The sequence below is a fragment of the Corvus moneduloides genome, chromosome 6 (assembly GCF_009650955.1).
Source record: "Corvus moneduloides isolate bCorMon1 chromosome 6, bCorMon1.pri, whole genome shotgun sequence".
NCBI classification, from domain to species: Eukaryota; Metazoa; Chordata; class Aves; order Passeriformes; family Corvidae; genus Corvus; species Corvus moneduloides.
In genome coordinates this window covers 14484393-14506851 of record NC_045481.1, presented here as the reverse complement: position 1 = coordinate 14506851, position 22459 = coordinate 14484393, and the positions used below count along the sequence as shown (strand labels likewise).

Genomic DNA, 22459 nt, shown 5'->3' with positions numbered 1-22459 from the left:
GAACCCCCAGAGTAGGGTTTGTCCTTGAGCCTGTTTCTGCAGTGCCAGTGAAAAGTGACCAGAGACACTAGGTTTGTTTGTGCTGTCTGCGTGTCCTCCTTGGGAAAATGGGGAGTAAGCAGTGGGACACACATGCTGAAAAGCACTTTGCTATGGTGCTGCTGTGTCCCAATCAGTGTGTAAAACCTGGGTAGGTTTAAATGTGAGTTAGGCAAACACTGGCATCTGCACGGAGTTGTCTACATGTGAAACAGCTGTCTGTGCTTGGTTTGTAGTCAATGGTGGTCGGTCAGATCTGCCAGAGTTGTCCAGAGAGGTGTCCAAGCATCAGGGGCTCAGTTACTTAAACTGACTTGTCTGGTGTCATTTGAGATGGCCTGGAGTAAGTGGGACATCCCCAGAGAGCTGAAGATTTACCACAGGACTTTTGCTGTCCTGGAAGCTATAGGCCACACCAGACACCTCCAGCAGTCAGTTTATACAGTCAAACCTAGTTGTCTGCTTGAGGGTAGCCTGAAATGTTCTCTAGGGTCTGCTCACTGTATCAGCAAACTCTCTCAGTGATTGCAGCCTGGACACAGCACTCACATGTAGACACCTGGATGGAAGCACCTTCACCTCCATCTGCATCCAGTCCCTTATGGCTGAAGATACAGGTCTGGCTTCCAGAGACATTTAGAGTTAACTATGTAGGTAAGCAACTCCAGAGAGCAAGGTATCTGGCCTATTTTTAATGGCTACTGTAGGAGCAAAAGAAGTGCCCTCTGAAAATGCCTTTCATCAAACTGGCTTCAGAGAGACACTGGGCATGTAGCTATTTAACTTTCAGGTTTAGAAAGTGAAAAGCATCCCACCTTTAGTTCAGATGCAATCCTCTTAACACCACTGACCCAGAAACTGTTTTCTCCAGTTACCTGCAGGAAAGGCCTTACGGGAGACACGGTAATGATATTCTGAACCTCAGGAGCATCTTGAATGTTTCTCAACTTTGCAAAATGATGTTGACTTAAAGATAGTTGGAACTGAGCTGTGCACAAGCTAAAAGCTTACTGTTTTTTCCCTTCACCAGATAATACTTTGCACCTTTCAGCCCAAAAGATCTGTGGAAATGAGCATAGTTTCTCACTCTATTTCCCTGGACAATTTCAGTCTTCACCACCTGGGTGGCATTTTCTTACCCCTTCCTCCTATTTGCATTCTTTCTGAAAGATGAAAAGACCACACTTTCACTTGGGTTGTTCTGGGAGGCATACAAACCATGATGGCTGCTGTGGGATTGATGGGAGAAGTTTAGTGTGGGAGTAATGACATTCTCAAATTAAGGCTGGCTGACCCAGATGCTCTTTATAGAGGTATCTCATTTAGAAGCTTAAGTGAATTATATGGTCAAAGTTTTAAAAGGAGATGTGAGAGGAAAAACTGGGACAACTAAAAAAGTGCAGCAACAGTGAATGTCTGAGAAGTGCAGTAGAGACTGTATAAATCCACAATTCATCACCCTGGGGACATTTGAAAGTGGAAGTAATTGTAGAAAAGTAAAAGGTAAGTCTTCAAAGGGTGTAGACTAAGTTAATTCCAGTGGGATTAATTTTACTTGCATCAATGAGAATCCAACTCTCACCAGTGTGGGCTGATGGCTCTGGTGAGAAGGTAATAGTGTCAACTTGATATATCATTAAACAATATTACTTTGCCTCTGTAATTGTCCAAAATCTAATATTTTGCAGCTGTTTTGATTAGATTTAGCTTTTTATCTGTATCTAGGTGGTGTGAATGACTGAAACTTTGAAAAGAGCCCACTTCTTTATTCTTGATTTCCATGTATATATATATATATATATATATATATATATATATATATATATATATATATGGAAAAGTGCACATTTATATATCAAGTAGAGTCCATAGAGGTATTGGGATGACAGAGCTAAGCAGATCTTGGCAGTGAGCAGTTTCCTCATGGTCACTACTCTATGCTTAGATCCCTGCAGAGGGGCATGTGTATTTGTTTGGACTTCTAAGATCAAGCAAAAAAAGGACACTGACAATTTGATGTCTGTTTCATGTGATGCCTTGTTCCTAAAGATCCTTAATGACCTTAAAATGCATAATGAAGAGAGGGTCAAAACACATGTGATGCCAGGAACAGTACCAGGCTGCTGCAGTCCAGCATGGGCAGGGGATTTGCACAGGAGCCTGGTGGCAAAACAGGAACAGAGTTGAGATTCCTGGGTCTCGTCTCTCCACAAAGACAAGGCTCTCTGTAGCAGTCACCTACACACTCCAGTTTTCCCTTCACCCATGCTGGCTGCTGCAGTCAGGAGTGCTGCCCAAAGCCATTACCAAGGTTTGCTTTGTGCAAACAAACTGCAACGCCATCAGTGCTTGATCTGCTAGGTTGATAGGGTATGACTGCAGCATGAGCCCAGAAGTGAGCGCCACTCCAATGGGGCCAGCAAGTTGCTGAGCTCGTGTCCATTTGAGGAATCGTCTCCTGTCGGATGCCATGTGCTCTTGGGAGAGGCCCTGGCACTCCGTGGTCAGCCACACCTAGTGATGGACCCAGCTGTGTTCCCTGTCTCTAATTGTCATGACCTGGAGCTTGGAACAGAGCAGAGATTATTTTGCTGGATGAATAGTATCCAGTGTTCTTTGGGGGACCACCTGGGAGGGTATTGCATTCCAGAGAAGCTGCTGATGGCAAATGCCCAGAGGAAGGCAACAGGGATAGTTTTGACAAACTGAAGTGGGAGATAACTTAAGCAGGTTTTGCAATGTAATTGAAAGTGTGATACTTCAAGTGAATTCCTCCATGAGTGTGCCTCCCTCAGCTCAGCCCTCTATACTTCTTTCTTTCTTTGAACCAGCACCAGTATCTCTTACTTGCAAATTTTCATAGGCAGAGTTTTATTGAAATAACCAGAAATCGAGGACCTCTATCTTCACATCCTCTTTTAATGCTTCTTGTAATCATTTGAGTTGATTTTTGCCCTCTCTTTGCTCCTCCAGATGCCGTCACAGTTTTACTACGTCAGTACAAAGCTTAGGCAACCTCACCAATCAGTCATCCTGCCTCGGGGCAGCAGGTGCCTCAGCAGGTGTTATTTGCTGGAAGGAGAGATTTCACTTGGGTTAGGATGATGGGAAGAACAGCTGATGTTGGCAGTGAGATTGGAGGAAAGTGATGGTCCCGTGCACATTGGGGTTGGCTAATGCTGTCATAGAAAATGTCCCTCTTTTGGAATTCATCTGACTAGCAAAACCACCTTCACTATTAGTTCGGATCACGACAGGAAAAGAAACTCTCCTATATAGAAGACACTTCTTGTCCTTTGCTTATGTAAGTCAGAGCTATGGCTTCTGGGCTCTCACTGAATGCCTCCTTTTCTCTGTACTTTTACAGCTCATTTGATACAGTTTTGAATTGTGGGTTGTTGGGGTTTTTTAAGGTTTTTAAAAAAAAGATATATTAATTACACAAATGCTTGGTGGAGAGCAATGCTCATGTCAAAAGGTTTAAGCTTTGGGTTTAATTTGGATGAATGCCTGAAATTTAGCTCTGAACCAGTGGCAGTCTTCGAATTTATAAATACTAATATCCACCTGAGATTCTGGTCCAAAGCAAGAGCAAGACTTTTATTCTGTTCAGGTTCTTCATCTCTGCTCATCACCATAGTAAATTAGGCCTTTTCAGGCAAGCAACAAGTGGTATGACTAACAACCTTGTAGTGCTTATTCTTTCTTCCCAGCAGTTTCAATCAGAACAGCCAAGGTCTGGCCATTCTGGCCAAGGACTTAAAAAAGTTTTTGATATTTTTGAGGACTCTTACAAATGTTAATACAAATTATTTTTGTTTGGGAGTTTGTCTGCTCTTGGCTGGCCCAGGTTAACCAAGTATAGGGAACAGGTTCAGGATCCTTCCCATTCCCCAAAACCATGGGGTGAGTGAGTGTCCATAACAGGTATTTAGCCACAGAAGTCAGTGCCTGGGAACAGAGTGATCAAATAAGATAAATTGGAGTGATAAATCAGCTGAAGCGGTGACAACGGGATAGGAATAACACTTCAGTTATGGTGAAATTGTAGAAGTTAAAATATTCATGCATTTAAAAAATAGGAATTTATGTTTTCTTGCCATCTTGAATAGGATTTAGAAATGACATTGAACAGTTAAATGAAACCCGGATTTAGGATTTTGTATATGATAAAGTCAGGTAAATCAGCAGGGATTTTTTCTGACTAATTGGTAGGACCGTGGGTGGAAATATCTGTGGTACTGTGTGCTGTGTAAGCAAGCACATCTGCTTGCAGCACTCTGCTCTTCCCCAAATTCATATTCTTATATGTGTGTGCTGATTCCTGTTCCAACACAGATAAAGCCATGCTGCAATCTCTTGGTAACAGGCTGTCTGGGTGGACTTGGGAATTTTTACCCTATGGTAAAGTCGGAAATGTCACCAAGGCAGGGCTTTCTGTGCTAGTTGGAGGATTCTGTTTCCAGTGTAAAGAAAGACAAGACAAACAAAATGTCACCTGTGTGACACCCACACACACTTGGTCTGAGCACAGGGTTGAAGGTATCCAGCTGTACTGTAGTCTGCAGGAACTCTACTTTCACCTGCAAAAGGTGAGTAGAATAGGGAGCTTCTTTTCTTAACCACCCATAATTGAATACTGTTAGTATTTAATAGTTGTATCTCAGATAGTTGCTGAAGTGCTGAACTGCTGTCTCAACTTACCCACATGCAATTAATAATATTGATCACCCTACACTGACCTTGAGAGTTAATAACTGGTTTTTCCTTTAGTTTCCCTTGATGAATGGTGCTTTGTACATGCCAACTTATAATTTTGTCAAGGTGTCAGATCACAGGGTCTGATCCTGCAGACACTGAAATGCAAACAGTGCTTTCTGCAATGGTTGTTTCTTTGGGACCAATAAGAATATTTATGTCTAGGCTGAGAAAAAGAAGTACTTTTTTATTTTTACAGGATTTTGCCTGGGCGGAAGCCTATACAAATATTTGTATATGAACCGAACTACTTGAAAGCTGTAGTAGGATACCTGCACAAAGGTTTGGGTTTCCAAAAGTCTAGCCTTATTTTCTCTATCAAGTAATTAAGTGGTTCTTTTCTCCATCTAATGATAAAGCGTTTCTGTTTTTCCCAAAAAATCCTCTCCCAAAGTAAACACCCTGGTTAAGACATAGAGAGATAATTGAAGCAATTTATTTGTCTCATCTCATTTGGAGAGACATTTAGAAATCTTTTTGCTCTAGGTAATATGAACAGCATCTTTTCCCTGATTACCTTGAACAAACTGAAGAATTTATTTATGGTTATCTTTTACTAATAGGCTTCCCTGCTTACCTAATCCTCATTTTACTAGTATTATCTGATAATGAATCAACAGTACTGCTCTCGTTTTGTATGACATTTTTTTCTTAGACTCCTGCTGTACTATGTGTCTTTTTGCTTGCACATATCCCTCTGCTGAGATCCCTAACAGAAGGATCAGAACTACTGCAGGCCTAGAAACACAGAATCTAGCAAAAAAGGTTCTGCTAAAGTCTCTGAAATATTTTTATTCTCTGCTGCAGAGAAAATCAAACAGATTTGGAATGTGTGAAGTGGCACTCCCAACCCAGAGCTTGGCATCTCCGAGGAAAGCTTTGCAGTGCTGTATTATCCAAGAGACACATAGCGAGGGAGCTTGGGGGAAGAAATCCTCCCCCACATCGGTTTTCTCACACCAGCACTAACACTCATTGGTGGAGCAGTATGTGGGAACGGTGTGTGATAATCTCGCTGCTCCCTCCGCAGAGCAAATGGAGCACATTGTCCCATAACAGCCACCACTCAGCGCTTTAGCACTGGTTTGCCTTCCCCATGGACACATATAACTGCCCCCTTCCTTTGGACAACTGTCATCATCTGAAAACACCTTATCTTTGTAAAAAACATCTTGATAAACTCTTCAAACACCGCTTCTTCCCTGCATTTGTACTCATTCACCCCCTCCCCACTGCATCCTCAGCTAAAGCAGATTATTGCAAAATCCATTTAAAAAACACAGCAGTTTTATACTGAAAGATATCTAGAGGGCAGCAAATCCAGAGGGAAATCTCATCCTTCAGTGCAAACGAAACCTCCTCTTTTATTTAATTTCTGAAAAATCAAACACAGAGTTACATAAAGCTTTTTTTTCTCTCTCTCTCTCTCCACAAAGCAGCAAGAATAGTAACATATCTCTATGAGGTTGAGATATAATCATACCTGGGAGCAAATTTTTAATTTGATTAGAGCTTACAGTACTGGGTGAAGCCTCTAAGTTCAGGTGTGAGTTATGAAGAAACTGCTCGGCCATCCATAATCCCATCTGAAAGCAAATGTATTTTTAGAGTATTGCTGTGTGACACAGAATGCTCCTGAGTTATTTGTGTATAACTGTGCTTGATGTGAAGGATATATTTAATTTAGTATTAAGGTTGTGTTATTGATTGCAATTCCATTTTCCTTCACATTTGGTTCAAACTGTAGTTGGCCAAACAGCAGCTGGGTTCCATTTAACTGTTGGCAATGGAAATCAAGACTTCTGTGACATCTTGCTTTATTGCATACTGCCTTCTTCAGCACGTTTTGACACCCTTTGAGAAAGGTTTCTGCAAATACCCTTCCTGATTTTCATCACCAACAGTTAATGTGTACATGGTGTTTGAAATCTCTGTTTGGTGTCCCTAATATCTTGTGTTTGGCACTTGGGGTTTGGAACTTGGCCATCAAGGAGTGATCAGAATGCTTAAAAAAAAAGGAGGAAGTTTAAAAATAGCCATGCTAATGGTTTGAGTTTCTACTCAATTTTTGAAGATTTTCACTTTAATTGTGTGTGAAAAACTGGCATCTGCATGTTGAAAGATGCAACTAGATGCAAACCAATGCAACTTTTTGTGGACACTGTCAGTAACTACAGGGAAAAGCAGACAAGCTCCTTTGAGCACACTTGGGAGTACTAGGGCCTATATGTCAGAAGGTACATCTCCCATTCCCCACTTTCTGAAGATGCAAAATGGAGTTAATGAAGTGACCTCCTTTGGCCTGACATTTACTTTTACATTTACTGATGAAAAATGTGACATGAGAGTGGATGACAACAAGGGCAACATATTTGCATTGAAATAGGATAGGATGCATGCAGGAGAGAGGAGGATTGGGACTGTGTGATGGCTGTTTTTGCTGGAGACTACGCCTGAAATGAGAAGGATTTGTGTGGTACCTGATAGCATTTATGACAAAGGCCATACAAGAGCACAGGCAATTTCCTGCTAATTGCTTTTCTTCTGATGTACAACCCCCTTTTCCTGTCTCATACATGTGGTGATTTTGCACAGCTAGAATTACATTAGCACTGAAATATCAGGGAATTTTTGTCACTAGGATAGTCAGTCATTACTGAATATGCAAAAAGCATCACCTTCCTTACTGTCTCTGCCATCTCTGAACACCTCTTCAGGAAGGGAAGATTCCCTTTCTCTGTTCATCTCCACTAGAGCGTTCCTTTTGCCTCGGGTAATTGTTTATAACGTGACCACCGGGCGGTTTTCTAAAGCAGGTTGTGAGGTGCAGGTTCAGAATGATGCACTGCCAAAGCCAGCTGACCTGCTGCTGTTAAGGGTCATAGAATGGGTAGGGTTGGAAGGGACCTTAAAGGTCATCCAACTCCATCCCCCCTGGCAGGGGGGGGTGTGGTTGGCCTTCAGAGCTGCATTTAATAGCAATATATGACTGCTTTTTTTTGTTTGTTTGTTCGGTATTGTGTGTACCTTGACCTGTGAGCAGTGGGTATATCTGAGCCATGAGAGGTTAAAACCTTTGGGACTCCTTTGGTTGCTCAGAAAATTCTTGCTGCCTTGGACTTCGTAGATGAAATATAAACACCATTTGCATCTACTTAAAATCTGAATTGAACTTGAAATTTCTGTTCAGTCCAGTGGTGAATGTAGCTACTGTTAAATTGCTCCATTAACTACAAAGCAAAGTTTAATCTGCTGTGTTTTACTTTCATAAAAGGTTTCTAAGCACTGCTAATGTTCCTTTTTATTGTGTTCTTTTAACTTTATAGGAAACTGAAAGCTTTGTCCTAAAAAAAAAAAAAAGAAATAGGATCAAAATACCTATGAAAGAAATGCAAAGGTTCAAAAAAGAAAGAAGGGAGCAGCATTACCAGGAAGAATAAAAAAGAACAATGATGGAGCAACTTGCTGTTTTGCCTTTTCCTTTCCAAAGGAAAAAGTTGGTCAAAGAGCCCCATTAAGCAGATTACTTCAACTACTTGTGGAAAAGATTACAAGTGCAATCCAGAAAGGCAATTACTTTTTTTTTTTTCATTCAGATAGAATTTTTCAGCTTCTAACATGGAGTTAATTGCCCCCCTTTTTTTTTTTCCTCTTTTTTTCTTGTAATGGTCCTTTGCATAGGTTTATTCATCCTTGAGGGCAGCTGCTCCAAGTATACAGCAATTGCCAGATGATTACCTCTTTAATGTTTTCACTGAGTACTTTGCTGGTTAACCTCCTTAACTGGAGAGCTGCTTATTGTTATTTATGTCTTGTCAGCATAGAGGTTCATTAAGCATTGGTAAATGACATGTTTTCATATCTGCTGACACTAGAAATGCAATATGATCAATTGCAAATTGACTTCAGTGCAGCAATGGAGTGCATTTAACACACATCAGTGGATCATTTGTACAAGCAGAGCTCGAATTTTTATGGCTGTTTATGTCTCTCTAATATCCAAGTATAAATTCTCCCAAGCCAAGCGATTCTTAGTAAAACCAAACGCAAAACTCTGTCCAACAAGTGATCACGTATCCCAGGCCGGGTCTCAGCACAGGAGGTTTTTGGATGGCAGGAAGCTGAACATGGTGAAACAGCCCTGCTTGCCTCAGCTGTGCCAGGAGGCACAGGTGGGCTGGGGCATCTCTTGTGGGCCTTGCCCTGCGTCAGGCTGCACCAGGGGCAGCTCCCCAGCACTTTCCCTCGCTTGCTGGCTTGCCACCGCCTCAGGAGGGTGACGCTGGTTCCTGCCCACACCCCAGGGCAGGTCTGGAGATGGCTTTGTGTATGTTCGATTCCCAGAAGCTGAGCTGATGACACCTCTGTGTCCAGGTCCTGCGGGGCGGGGGTGTCAATGATGGGGAGTCAGGAGCTTCCAGTACCCCAGGTGTCAGTGGTCTTTTAGTGCTCTGCCACTCCCACTCCTGGCAAGGGAGCCGAGCTCCCACTAGGTTGGGTCCAAAGTGCTGCTTTCTGGTGCTACTGCAGCAGCAGCTCCTGAGGAAGCTGCAGTTGCCTTCAGCGGCTGAAGCCCATTGTTAAACTGACAGCCTTGGGGATGGGGGTGCTGGGGCAGGGCCTGAAATCTGTCCTGCTGCACATGGTGGCAGAGCATCCACTGCAATAGCACTGTCAGGCACTGGGGATCTCCTCTGCTTCCGAGGCCTGGAGTGGTGATCTTCCTTATCAGTGCTTGAGTCTCCTCTCTAGGATGAGCTACAACCCCATGCCAAGGGCAACTAAGCAGTGACTGTATCCCTCCAGGTTGTCTCCTGCCCAAAACTGTACATGCACGTACATTTAGCTGCTTGTCCCACACTGGAGTACAGGCTCTCCATCTTGTTTTCTTCTGACCAGACCAAAATTTCTAGGAACTACTGATATTTCTATAGTTCTGAGACTGCTCTTGCCTGAACCAGTGTACTTGGACTAGAGTAGGTCACCTTCACAGACACCTCTGAATTTCTAAACCTCTATCTTCAGTAATTTGTCTCAATGGCAGAGGTAAAATTTTCAACTCTGCAGATCCAGGCAGATTATATAGTTAAAGATTTGCCATCAGAGCTAAGAAAAGCATATAGTTACCTTTATTAGAAAAAAAAATCCATAATGCCAGAAGGAAGAAAAAAAGCTTTTTGAGGAAAGGTTTTCATTAAAAAACATCATCAGGTTTCAGTTTAACAAAACACCATAAATAAAAGAAAACCATGAATGCAGGCAGCAGCCCTGGGAGCATTCAGTGCTGATTTACTAGGACATATCTCCTGTAGACTTAGATTATTATTTTTCTCTACTCTTCCGTCACACATTGTTTCATGTCTGAGATTCCTCACTAGTAACTGAGAAAAGGCAGAAAGGATTTACTCGCATTAAATCCATTATTTTATGTACTGGAGAAAAAAAAGGCTTGTGTTGAAATCTCTTTGGGAAGAAAGTAAGATCTTACATTGTTTTAATTGGAGTAGCTTTGGCAATTTGCGATCTACACGTAAGTAAAAAGATTTTGACATTCATCTGGAGTATCTGACTCTTAGCTTATGCTTTTCTTCTGTTGGAATATTTGCAATATGCTCATGGCTTTATATGCTATGATAATTTTCTTGTTTTGTCTTACAAAAATGAAATTAAACTTCAGATTGTCTTTTGTGTATAGAAAAGACAGGAGCTTCTGATCTAATCTGTTTGATTGGAGACCTTCCTGAAGAAAAGTGCTGCCTTCCTTGTTATACTTATTCTCACTAAATATCCAGAACCATATTTGCTCATGGGTAGCTGAAGTACTGGTTGTGTTTGCTCCCTGTGGATTGGACCATGTGCAACAGCCTTGTTTCAGCACTATGAATAACAGAATGCTGAATTAATATTATGGCCCCCTAACAAAATTGTTTTGATGTAAGATTCCAATATCCTTATCTTGTTACAGAGCCATAATACTTGTTTAGCATTCTGTTATTCATGTGCTAAGATGATGTTAATGGACTTACTAGGAGTCCAGCTATGGAGTTCATGGTGGGGTAGAGTCCAACAAACGAAGGCAAATTTCAGTGCAAGTTTAAGACTGTAAGGTGGAGCAGATGGCAGGGCCAGTGATTTTGATCTTTGTTATCAACATGCTGATTGTCCCTGCACCTTTTTCACAACTCTGTTGTTTTTTATCACAGTGCAAGGCCAGATCCTGCCCTGAGGGAAGCTGCAGTGCACTGGCAGCACAGGCTGCAAACTGTGTCTGAATAAGGTGTATTTTTAAAAAAAGATAACTCATTGGTCACAAAATATGAATTTTTGTTTAAAGAAAGCAATGATAAATTTGATGAATGATAGAAAGATGAAGAAAAATGGGCTAAGAGAGTGTCTAAGAAAAAGTGTGGTGATTCCACTAAAATCTTGATAATTTAACCAAACTCTGCTTGTGCACAAAAGTAATATGAACAATTGAAAGGAAAGAAGAAAGAAAGAACAACTGCCCTGTGTCTTCAGATAGCACATACATTCCATATAAAATTCACCAGGAGGTACAGTATATAAAATTTTGGTATGCACTAAGCCAGTAATAACCAAACAATTTGAGATCATGGGGAGTTTCACCATTTTTCTTTCCTTTCTTAAAATCAATTAAAAATCAATTTTATTCCAAGAACACTGAAAGATAATTTATAGGGAATTCTACCTCTGGATGATGATGCCCACTAACAAAATGCAAGAAAAAAGATGCCAGAGCTCTTCAGAATGATCTCTTAAAATCTGCTGGAGACATGCTGGGGTCAGGCTTTCTCGCGGCACTGCAGACTCCATTTCTGCCCTCTCTGGCTGTCCAAATAGCAGTGCCAGGCTGTAAGACATGGAAGTGCTTTTCCTCCAGGCTGCCTCAAGATCCCAGGCAGAGCTGGATGCTCTGCAGACAGAGGAAACTGCTTCTGACATCCTCTGCAGAAACCATCGTGGTCTAGTGAAGGGGTGGGGACAGAGATGTATCACTCCCTGGCTTGCCGTGTGTGTTCAGAGGCTGCTGCCCATCCCAGAGCTGCAGCCAGGCTGGGGGCAGAACCACTGGCCCAGCCAGGGGTGCAGCAGGACGTGGAGCTGGATCCATGTAGAAGGCTGTGGTCCTGTTCTGCATGGCTCCTCTGGTTTTGATAGACAGGGATCCGAGTGTTAATGTTACTCATAGTTGCAAGGATGAAAATTGACCAGAAATACCAAAAGGAGCAGTATTTCATTAAGGAAGATAGATTTATCGACTGTCTAGACTGAAGTTAGTTTTGTATTCACACTTCAAAACTTTTAATTAAGGTTTACACTCATACTGTCTAGCCATTCCCAGGTTAGTTTTATGAAAACATTAACCTTGACATTTTGACAACTTTTTTCTTTTCATTTAGTCTCTCATTTAAAATTGTTTTCATTGTCTGTGGTTTAGTGATTCCCTTGGTCCGCTTACACAACCAAGCCCTTTGGAGAGTGACAGCTCAGCAAGCCCAGTGGCAGCTCCCAGCACAGCATTTAATTCTCAGTTCAAGCTGAGAAGTGGAGCTCTACCTCTGTGGCACTGCACCAGCATCACACTGGGTTTTGCAGGCAGAGAGGTGAAATTTGCCTCCACACCTGCACAGTGCACCTGTGAGAACAACACCCTGGTGCCTTCACAGCTTGTGGGACCCAGGGGCCAGCAGGGGCTGTGGGGCTCTCCCTCACCTCTGTGCCTTGGCAAGAGGCTCCTGCTGTCCCTCCTGCCATCACATGCACACAAGTACTGTACCTCCCAGTGCAGTCTGTTTCTCTAGAAGATGCTCCAGCTTCTGCATGGGAGGCCCTAAGCAGTTCCCAGTGGCTTCTGTCACGTGCTGGGACACACAGCGTGCAAAGATGCTCTGACAGTGCCACGTGTTGATTTGGAAAGTTCAAGTTCAGCATTGTTGTGTCAGGAAATGCCCCAAATCACCTAAGAACTTAAGAACTGCAAGACATACTTAAACCTTTCTGCCCCAGCTCTCCAAAGATATTTAGGCAGAAATGTACGTAAATTATGTACATTTACAGTGATGCAGGGAGGTGCTGTGAAAGTCATACAGGAATGTTTCCATGGCCAACACCAATTAAATGAGCCTTTAAATTTTACTGATGTATTTCTTCTCAGCTGCTTTTCTCTGCTAAGCTGCTGTGGTTATTAACTCTTTGGAGTTCACAGGTGATGAGGCAAAATATTTGGGTGTTAATGGCAGCACTTTAATAGACAAGTAGAGAGAGAGAGCAGTTGTAACATGTCTCTCCCTAGGGCGACAGGAGAACACATCAACTCTCAAGAAAGGAATAACTCTTACCTCTGCATCCCTGCATATCTTTCCTTAAGACTGCAGTGTGTTGGGGAATTTCCATTCCAATCCCACTGACAGAATGTGAGCAACTGGTCTTTCAATTTTGCTGGAAAAGGGGAAAATGAAGTGTTTTGTTGTTTGAAACAACAGAGAAATGGTGGTAAGATGGCATAATTCAGGCCAAGCTACTGTGAAAAGAAGGAAATGTTGCTGAAAGAAATTGCCAGAGAAGAGGAATGCCTGCAGAGAAGCAGGAATGTAAATAGTGTGGGTGTGTTCAGCCTTTCCTGTAGAAGATTCCCGCATGTCCTCCTGCTTCTCTCTCAAGTATTGTGCACCATGTTGTTGAGTGGATAAATTGAGTGCACCCCCTGGTTCCATTTGTAGGAGTTCAAGATGAGAGCACTGAGTCACTTGCTCTTACCAAAAGTGACTTTCTAACTCGAGCGTGGATCAGAAACTAAGAAGAACGGTGACATTTTACAAAGTAGGGCTACGCAAAACTGTGGGAGATTCTGCCTCATGTAAGGCCAAGGGGAAAAGAAGATTGGGACTGCATTTTTAATACTGTTTGGGAATCCAGGGTCCCAAGACAGGCGATGCACATCCTTGTGAGCACGAGGGAACAGTGAGGAGAGTGCGTGACCCTGTGTCACCGTTTCCCTGCTGGAGATGGTGACAACATGTTCACAGCAGGAACACAGTCCCTGTTCCCAGGGTGGGGAGAGGCAATGGGGACCTGAGGAACCAAACAAACACCACTTTTACTTCTGAATAGCAAATGCATCTCTCTATTTGCATACACTGAACATCTGAGGATTAACTGGAAAAGGATAAATGTGGGAGTTTGGTATTGGAATTAGGGTTTAGAGAAATCTGACTAAACAAGTAGTGTATAGGGCTTGACATAAAATAGGCATGGCAATGAAACTGATAAGGGAAACACCCTTGGGAATCCTAGAATAGAAATCCTCGTTGATCTCTTCTGGCACTGAGAAAGAAAAATGCAGGTCTACATATGGACAAGCACTCTGTGAGGGAAAAAATTACACTCAGGTGATAATCCCAAATCAAAAGGAGTTCAGAAGAAAGAGAAGTGCCTAAGTCTTTTTGTTTATAACTGAACTTTACAATCATGGATGTTTTTCCCTGAGGACGTGACTGTATTGATAATTCCAAAAATTAATAGGAAAAAAAAACCAACCCAGAAGAACATATACACTAAGTTATCAATAAATTGTTTTTCTTGCCATGCAAAAGAAGGAAAAGACTGGCCAAAAAATCTTGATTAATTCTGTAGCATCCTAAGGTATTGCTCTGTGTCAGAAATGTAAATAATTTCCTCAAAGGAAAGTATTTTTTTAATCACTCCAAAGGTTAGTGGTACTGATTTACCACTAACAATTTATTTATTATTTATTAACTGTTTATTAATATTATAAAAATCTAATCTGTTTTCTCACATTAGTTTTCTTTTCTCACTTCACCTACATTGGATTGCAAAATTTGGCCCAGCAAACCATCTTTTCAACACATTTGACCCTCAATAATAAGAATATTGATTTTGTTTTAGGGAACCTGGCCTGGCATTTAAGTCTACAGTATCTGATTCCCTTCTCTGACACAAAACTTATGTATGAAAATGAGGGCTTAATTTTTTGGGGCTCATTTTCCTTTTTGTAAAATATGATTTTTGGGAAGAGAGTTCCCCAGCTTCATCCTCCTAATAACTGGAATTCTTCTTCTAGTTTACAGGATGGATGTGATTGTGGCAAGTTTTCACACAGTATCCTTATCTAAATATCTCTACAAAATTAAATAGTTATTTTCCTCTCATGGTAGTTAGTTCCTGGATGCCTTACAGACTGCAATTGTCTCCTCTTTCAGTCTGTTTTACTGTGCAAGACAAGAATTCCAGCCTTCTGTCATGAGAAAATGCTCCTCTGATCACCTCCATAAGCCCCTCCATGCCTCTCTTTTGATGTGAGCTCTTGTGTGCAGTATCCAGAAGGGATTTCTCTCTGTTTTGTATAAGAAGTTCCAGTAAGAAATTTTGAAGAAATGTTTGTCCCCTCAAAAATAAGGGAATCTTTCTGAGCCTGTTCACTTATAAAAATACATAGGACAGGGACATGTGCTTGTGGTATCCCAGCACCATGTTTGTCACTCTGTCCTTTACCCCCAGCACACAAGGAAGGTCCAGCTGAACAGTCAGCATTTCTTGGGGCACACCCTGTCTAAGTAAAATACAAAATCAAACAATATGGAAAAAACCAAAACAAAACAAAAAACCCAAAACCAAGCCAAAATGTGTGTGAGTTGCTGTATAGCTATTGTTTAATAAGAGTGTTAAGCAAGAAAATGCTTGAAACCACTTTGTGGGTTGAGCATAGGACACCTTCTTTGTACTGCTCTCCCCTCTGCCCTTGTTCACCTGTCCATATTCTGCAGCTGCTGGCTGCAGGAACACGCTCAGCAGAGGCAAAACTAGACCACCCCAGGTTCCTAGGGCTGGAAGGAGCAGCCCTTCATGGCATCCTGGCAGTCACAAGGGCCAGCACAAAAGGAGTGGGGCAGCATTTGATAGTTCTGGTCTGGAGCAAACTCTAGTCCCCAAGAGACAGGCATGACCCCCCTTGCTGCTGGAGTGATATGGGGCTGGGATAAAGGGGAAATGTTAAGGACAGAAGCTGTCAGATGGGGGGTTTACATGTGGCTGATACTCCTGGGATTTAACTGAGGATGGCCTCTATTTACAAAATGCAACAGCTATAACTGTTTCATTGGAAGACTGTCTAGTGATAGCTGCTTTGATCTACTTATTTTCTAAAGTTTATTTTCCACTTACAGTTTGTGAACTGATCTGGTTTAGACTTTAAGATGCTAGCATTATGTCTCCAGATTGAAGCATTTTGTTGTGTCACTCCTTGTTTCTAGTGCCAAGATCACAGTCAGAAGGGAGTCACCCATGAAGATTTGTTCATGCAGCTAAGCAAACTTTCATGGATAAAGTCCTAAACAAAAAAGGTCAGTTGTACATATGTAATTTTGTATATGTGTAGTTTTCTGACTGACGAGGAAAATTCTTTGTGAATTAATGCAAAAAGAAATGTTTTGTTTGCTTTTTTTTAAGAGTTATTTGTGGAGAATACTGTATAGGAATAAGGTTTTTCCTATAGTTGTCTAGAAACAAGCTGGATCCAAACACACTTAAACTTGAAAAAAAAGTGAGACGAATGAGGTGAGGCTCTGGGATATCTAGTCTTTTGGTTTCCTCTTAACTTTAGGGGTTCGCAAAACTTCCTTTTTTCAGAAGATTTTAAGCAGAGCTCCAACCTGGCTGCTAAAAGTTACCAGTCTTTTAACATGCCTCTGTACATCTCATTTCTGTTGGAACTCTCCTCTTTTTGACTGTGTTTGTATCTAAGCAGTGGGTTAGTACTTTGTGGCTTTAGTACTTTGCAGGATCTTCTGCTAATAGTCTGCAAACGCCTGTGAATACCTCAAATTTTCAAAGAAGCTCGTTGGGTTGCAATTTTGCTGCTTGGAAAGGAAGGCTCAGGTGCATATCAAGAGGTTTCTGCCTTGTGACTGTTTCAGACTCGCTGGTGTCTTTCCTTGATCTACATAACCATCTCACAAAAGCAATATTGAGAATATGTGTGGCTCAAATTCCTTCATTTTCTTACTATCAAGAATGAATACATTTTTCTTGTCCCTTATGTTCCTTATTATGATCTGACCCAAAAGGTTCCCATGGGGTTTGAATCAGCCCTGGTGGTGTTTTAGGACTAAGCATGTTCTGACCCATAGGGCTAATGGAATTAACCTGGGAAAGGTTTTAGTCTGCTTTAAAGTCCCTGGTTTAAGAATACTTCTTCTAGCAGGGAGGAAACTGGAGTTGCCTGATTTTTTAGGAGAGCTTTATTACGATTAGCCTCAATCCTAACCAGATTGCTCTTCAGTACTTAGCTGCATCTTTGTGCTAGCATTGAATAAACATAAACCCCCACTTGGAAACACAGAACAGTATTTTGCTTTCTGGATTCTACTCTAGGTGAAGTTTCTGGGTGTCTTGCACTCGCAAGTATCTAATACCAGCAACACTGTATCACAAGATGAATGTCCCTGACCACAGGTAGAGCAAAACTGCACTTTGTCCTTGAATATGAAAATTACTCTCCTGTGGCAGGAGCTCACATAAATAATGTTTCTTGATTCTCTTTTCATGCCATCAACACTTTCTTCTTCCACTAACAGAATAAAGGTCAGAAAAAAGGGATACTAAACTGCAGTTGTGAATACAAACAACTCTAACTTTATTTCTGTGACTTCCTCTTTTGCAGAAACCTCTACCCACAAAGTCAAAATTGAGACCAAAATCTCTTAGAAAAGGGCAACTCAACAAAAGAGCAAAAGACTTAAGTCTTGGCCCATTGTTCATCTCTTTTCCAGGCCAAGAAATTCTTTGCCACTGAATTATTTACTGAGGAGGAGAATCAGCTTTATTCATCAGAGGAGCATTAGAATCCAACAGGACTGTGAATACATATTTAAAATGTTTACTAGTGAGTTTGAGGATATTCATTTAAAGCCTTTAGAGACTAGGTTGTTCATTACAACTTCAAATGAGGTTTGCCCTAACTTTTTTAACTTTCCAGATGCTTGTCTTGGCTTTTTGTTCTGCCCTGAGTGCGTGTTTTGTGCTGAAGGTACCAGAAGCAAGATGTTTTCTGTGACATGAGATTACTTTATGTGGACATGGTGCGTGATATTTTAGGCTTGAATTTGTCCATGTTGGATGATGGTGGGTGGGGGTGGGGGGGAGTTCCACTGCATTCCACTGATAGGGGAGGAAATTCCAATGCTCTCTCTGCTTAAGGCTGCAGTGTCGTGATTGCAGTGGCTTTGGAGTATTACCCTACTGTGATTGAGAAGCATTTAATAGCACTACACTGGATGTTTTGCTCATTAAATCCCTCTCATAGATATTCCACTCCTGATGCAATCAGAGATAAACAGTGCTAATTCTTCCTCAAAGCTATTAGTATTTAAAAATCTTACACTTCGAACAGTTCTTTCACATTTCCTCAAGATTTTCGGAGTCTTCTTTTGGATTACTTCTCAGAATGGAACACAATGAAATATTTTTAAGCTTTCTGGAGAAGCTCTGGAGGCAGGATTTATTAATAGTGAAAATTCATTACTGATGCTGTTGTTCTCAACTGATAAGAGGTTTTATGCTTCTGTATGTTTTATTTTTACTTTTTAAGAGGTGGCATATCTCACAACTGCTCATTATCAAAAATCTTTCTCTGGCTCCTGAGCTGGCAGAAGACTGAATCCTCTGTGTTTATGGTTAACAGCTGAATCTCTTGACCCGTGCCTATTAACTAAGATCTGTTTGTATCAGCTAAGGCAAAACAATTTATGTAGTCTGCTATTCACACACTTCTCTTGAGGCTGCTTCTGATTGTCCAGAACTGACTTCTCTTTTGATGGCATGCATCTTGATACCAATGTTTCACAGAAGTACCTCCATCCCCTCTGATTATGCCTCTGCCATTTACTTCCTTATGCCCCAGTACAGTACTCCATGATCCAGCACTTCCAGTAGCTTGTGATATGACTGGGATTAGGGGTATCATGATTTTGCTGGGGTGGAAATAGATGGGTTTTGTAATTGCTGTGATGGTGGGCAGAGCTTCCTTTCCAGGAAAACTTCCAGATCCCTTTCAGAGCCTTTCTGAACTGCTGACCTTAATTTTACATTCTTAACATGCATTTGGAGCACCTGTGGCTAAAGGGATGCTTTTAGAGATTAGGTGGTGCAGACCTAACCCTTCCTGGTGGTCAGAAACTTTAAGTGGCATCTTAAAGACTCCAGCCTATGGGGCTCAGGGCTCACCCTGAAGTGGTAGGGATTAAGGCATTTGTGTGAAACATTCTCTGTGTAAAAGGATAACAGAGTCCTCAAACATATTGATGTTAAATCTTTTGTTTTACGTTGGCAATCCTAGGTATATAATGGCATTTCAGTACAAATTGCTTGTTGCATTTAAATACAGTAAGTAAACCCCACATAAAACTCAATGTTCTGAATACAAAGCATTTTAAATCAGTGTTTCTAAAACAGCAACTCCCAGTGCTCCAACAGCTGTGTGATCTGAGCAGGCTTCACCTTCCTATAACCTGCAAAGAATGAGAGCGTGCACAGAGACCTGATCCTTCTCAAATCCACCTCTGTCTCATCTGGAACAGAAAAAGACCAGCATAATGTGTAATAATATTACAGGGGCATAAGCCAAAGCCTGGTCTTCCCTTCTGATTTCTTTTTCCACAAATAACATTAGTTGTCCTCTTGTTCCTAAATTGCCTTCAAAATACACTTTCCTCTAGTGAGAAGCACAGAACACTTTTAGAAAGCAATGCCAGCAAACAATGTGCTGCCTGATTTTCATTAAAGATACACTTTGATGAAACTCCTCACCTTAAACCAAACCTTTTCTGTCCTGGGTCGGCTGGAAGTATGTACTCGATGATTGCAGTCGCTAAAACACAACCTGCTGTGACATGATCACCACACCTCACTGTCTAGTTTGTGATGGGATATTACTTGTTAAAAGGAAATGTTCTGTTGTGCTCCAAAATGGATAATGGGTTATGGGCCAACCCGTAGAAAATTTCTTTGAGAAAGACCTTGTTAGAGTAGCTGAACTGTCAATAAGGAGAGTGATGGTGGGGTTTGTTATCTATATGGACTACTTTTATTCCAGCTCCTTGTTCTGTCTTGATGTTTGCTAGTTTGCTACCTGTCTAACATTAAAGTATTTTATCTGAGAACCATTGGGTTAGTTGTAATCCAGAGGTTTCTGTGCTCCTCCTCTGCTGTGGTGAGGGGATAAGACATCCCTTAGTAATTACCTTTGAAATTGCAAAAGACCAAAGCCTTTACCTCTCATTAGTGTCCAGATCTGTTTTGATTTATTTTTCTCACCTTGTCTAGATTTAATTAGAATTTTAAAGAAAATGCAGCTTTATGGCTGTAATAATCATTCAGGAATAATTTCTGAACCTTGCCATGAGTTTTGCTGCTCCTTACTGATGCGCAGCTCATTCCAAACTGCTGCAGTAAGTCTCCTCTTCCTTGGGCTAACAATTATCTCTCAGAACGTTTTCACGCCGGGTGTGTGTAGCAGCCAGAAGAGCTGCGTTAAGTGCATAGCGACGAGAAGTTCCCCGCCTTTGTAGGCTCCTCAGAGCCCGGAGGCCGCGCTCATTGGCAATTCTGATGGGCACTGCCAGCCCAGCGGGGACCGGCAGCCCACGCCGGGAGCCGCAGCCCGAGCGTTCAAGGAGCCGGCGCTGCGGAGCTGCTCTCTCTGCTTGTTGAGCTGACACGACACAAGTTATTACCATATAAATGAGATAAGGTCTTAGATAATTGCAGACTGAAAGTAAAACTGAACTGCTTGTGGCTGGAAATTTTAAGTGTACCCTTCTATCTCCAATTTTTAAAACAGTTTTTAAAGACTCTTTTACTTTTTTTCCTTCCACCCATTAGCAGAATCTATAAAACGACATAAAGAGCCCTTATGTTGTCCAGTTGTGGCTATTTTGGACCTGGAACTTTTCTGGTGCCTTTCCTTTCTCCTTTGCTGGTTATTATGAAACCTGTATGCAGAGGTAATAAAATTGCTTTGAGACGAATATGAATGCGAATCCCTTTGACCAAAACAATCCAGTGCAGTCACTTTACTCCTTTGTCTCTAAGAAAAAGTAAAAGGAAATATCTTTGGCTGAGTCCTTCTCTGTCCTTACTTGGTCTGGCCATGCCAGAGGTTTGGTGGCTCAGTTTAGAAGATACTTTTGTCTGTGGGCTAGTATCTTTGTTTTCTGTTCCCAGGCATCTGACTGCGTTGTAGAGTAACTGAGTAAAAAGTGATATTCTACTACAATAATCTCTGTGTTAATCTTCTCCCTCCAGAGTAGGGCATAAAACCCCAAGGAAAGGAAGGAAATGTTTTCATGTGTCTCACCAAGGCATGGTATAATCTTAAGGATCCCTTTTAGTAGCCAAAAGTGTTTCTTCAATTGGCGATCATCAAACAGCCTGTTCTTACAAGGGAGAAGCAGCTGGAGAGACAGCCAAAGAAATAGCACCAAATGCCTTATTTGTTGTGGGGATCAAAATCACAGGTCAAGGTCAGGCCTTGCACGCTTAGTTTGGATAAAATCCAGTCTTTCAAAGAAGTCTAGGATGATCACTGTGTGCTTACACCCAGGAAACATGCCTGGAGCAGGGCATAGGGCCTGTGCTGGATGAGTTGGTGGAGGCTCAGCTGCTGATCCAAAGGGCATGTGCCCTCAGCACTCAGGAGTGGAGTCTTTGTCTCTGCTAATAACAATGCTAAAAACCTGTGTGCCTGATAGTACATACTACATCCAAAGGGACGCAGTCTTGCATCTTCTGTCTCTGCTGGACTGAGTATATTCTGGATAAAAGCAGGCACAGGAGGGCTTTTCTGCCCACCAGACCTGTGGTCCTGCTGCTGGAGGCAACTGCCATTCCTCTTGCAAAAGTGTCTTTGCCCAGAAGTTAGTTATTGAAATTTTTTCTTCCCATTTCTGCAACTGTGTCTTTGTTCCCGAACCTGTGTCCTTGGATGATTTGAAGGCTTCCAATTTCTAGCCTTAAGACATTCATATGCAGTTTATAACCATTTGACTAAATCAGGTAGATGACACAAAATCATAGTTACAGAAATGCTTTTATGCTATTAACATTTGAAAATTCTATGCATTGAATAATTGCATATTGAAAGTAAATAACCAATTTAAGCTCAGTCTGAATGCCAGTCCATCTTGGGGTACAAAATAAAACTTTTCCAGAAGATTGCCTGAACAGAGTCTTTCTTTAAATAGCATCTTTCTTGATTTCTAATGCTACTGGTTCAAAATTGCTGCTGGTTCTTGCTACCCAATTTCACAACATCACTTCAGTCTGATGACTTTCCTGCACCAAGGGGATTGCTAGGGGACTCATTTACTTTTTTTTTGACTTTGCAGAACAGCTAGGGGAATAACAAGCCCAAAGAAAAAGATAATTCTACAGTTTGGTCACCTAAGGTACCTACAGTATTACAAACTTTAATACAAATAGATTCTTAAACTTGAAGAAGCCATTTTTGAAAGACAGGTGGGGGATGTTTCAAAGAGAACTGGCTCCATGTGAAGAATAAGGAATATGTTCCACAGTGCAGCTTGAAACACACAGCTCTGCCAACATCTGAATCATCCTGTGGGTG

General features: G+C 41.6%; 1 long non-coding RNA gene across 4 annotated transcripts in view; it reads left to right on the top strand.

The window, feature by feature from the left end:
- Positions 1 to 22459, top strand: part of LOC116445014 — a 166212-nt gene that overhangs the window by 7712 nt on the left and 136041 nt on the right. For 2 of the 4 annotated variants that reach the window (XR_004240619.1, XR_004240618.1), the window contains exon 2: positions 16089 to 16178. The exons of the other annotated variants lie outside the window; for them this stretch is intronic. This is a non-coding gene — a long non-coding RNA (uncharacterized LOC116445014). The remainder of the gene's footprint in view (positions 1 to 16088; positions 16179 to 22459) is intronic. 4 annotated transcript variants of the gene reach the window in all.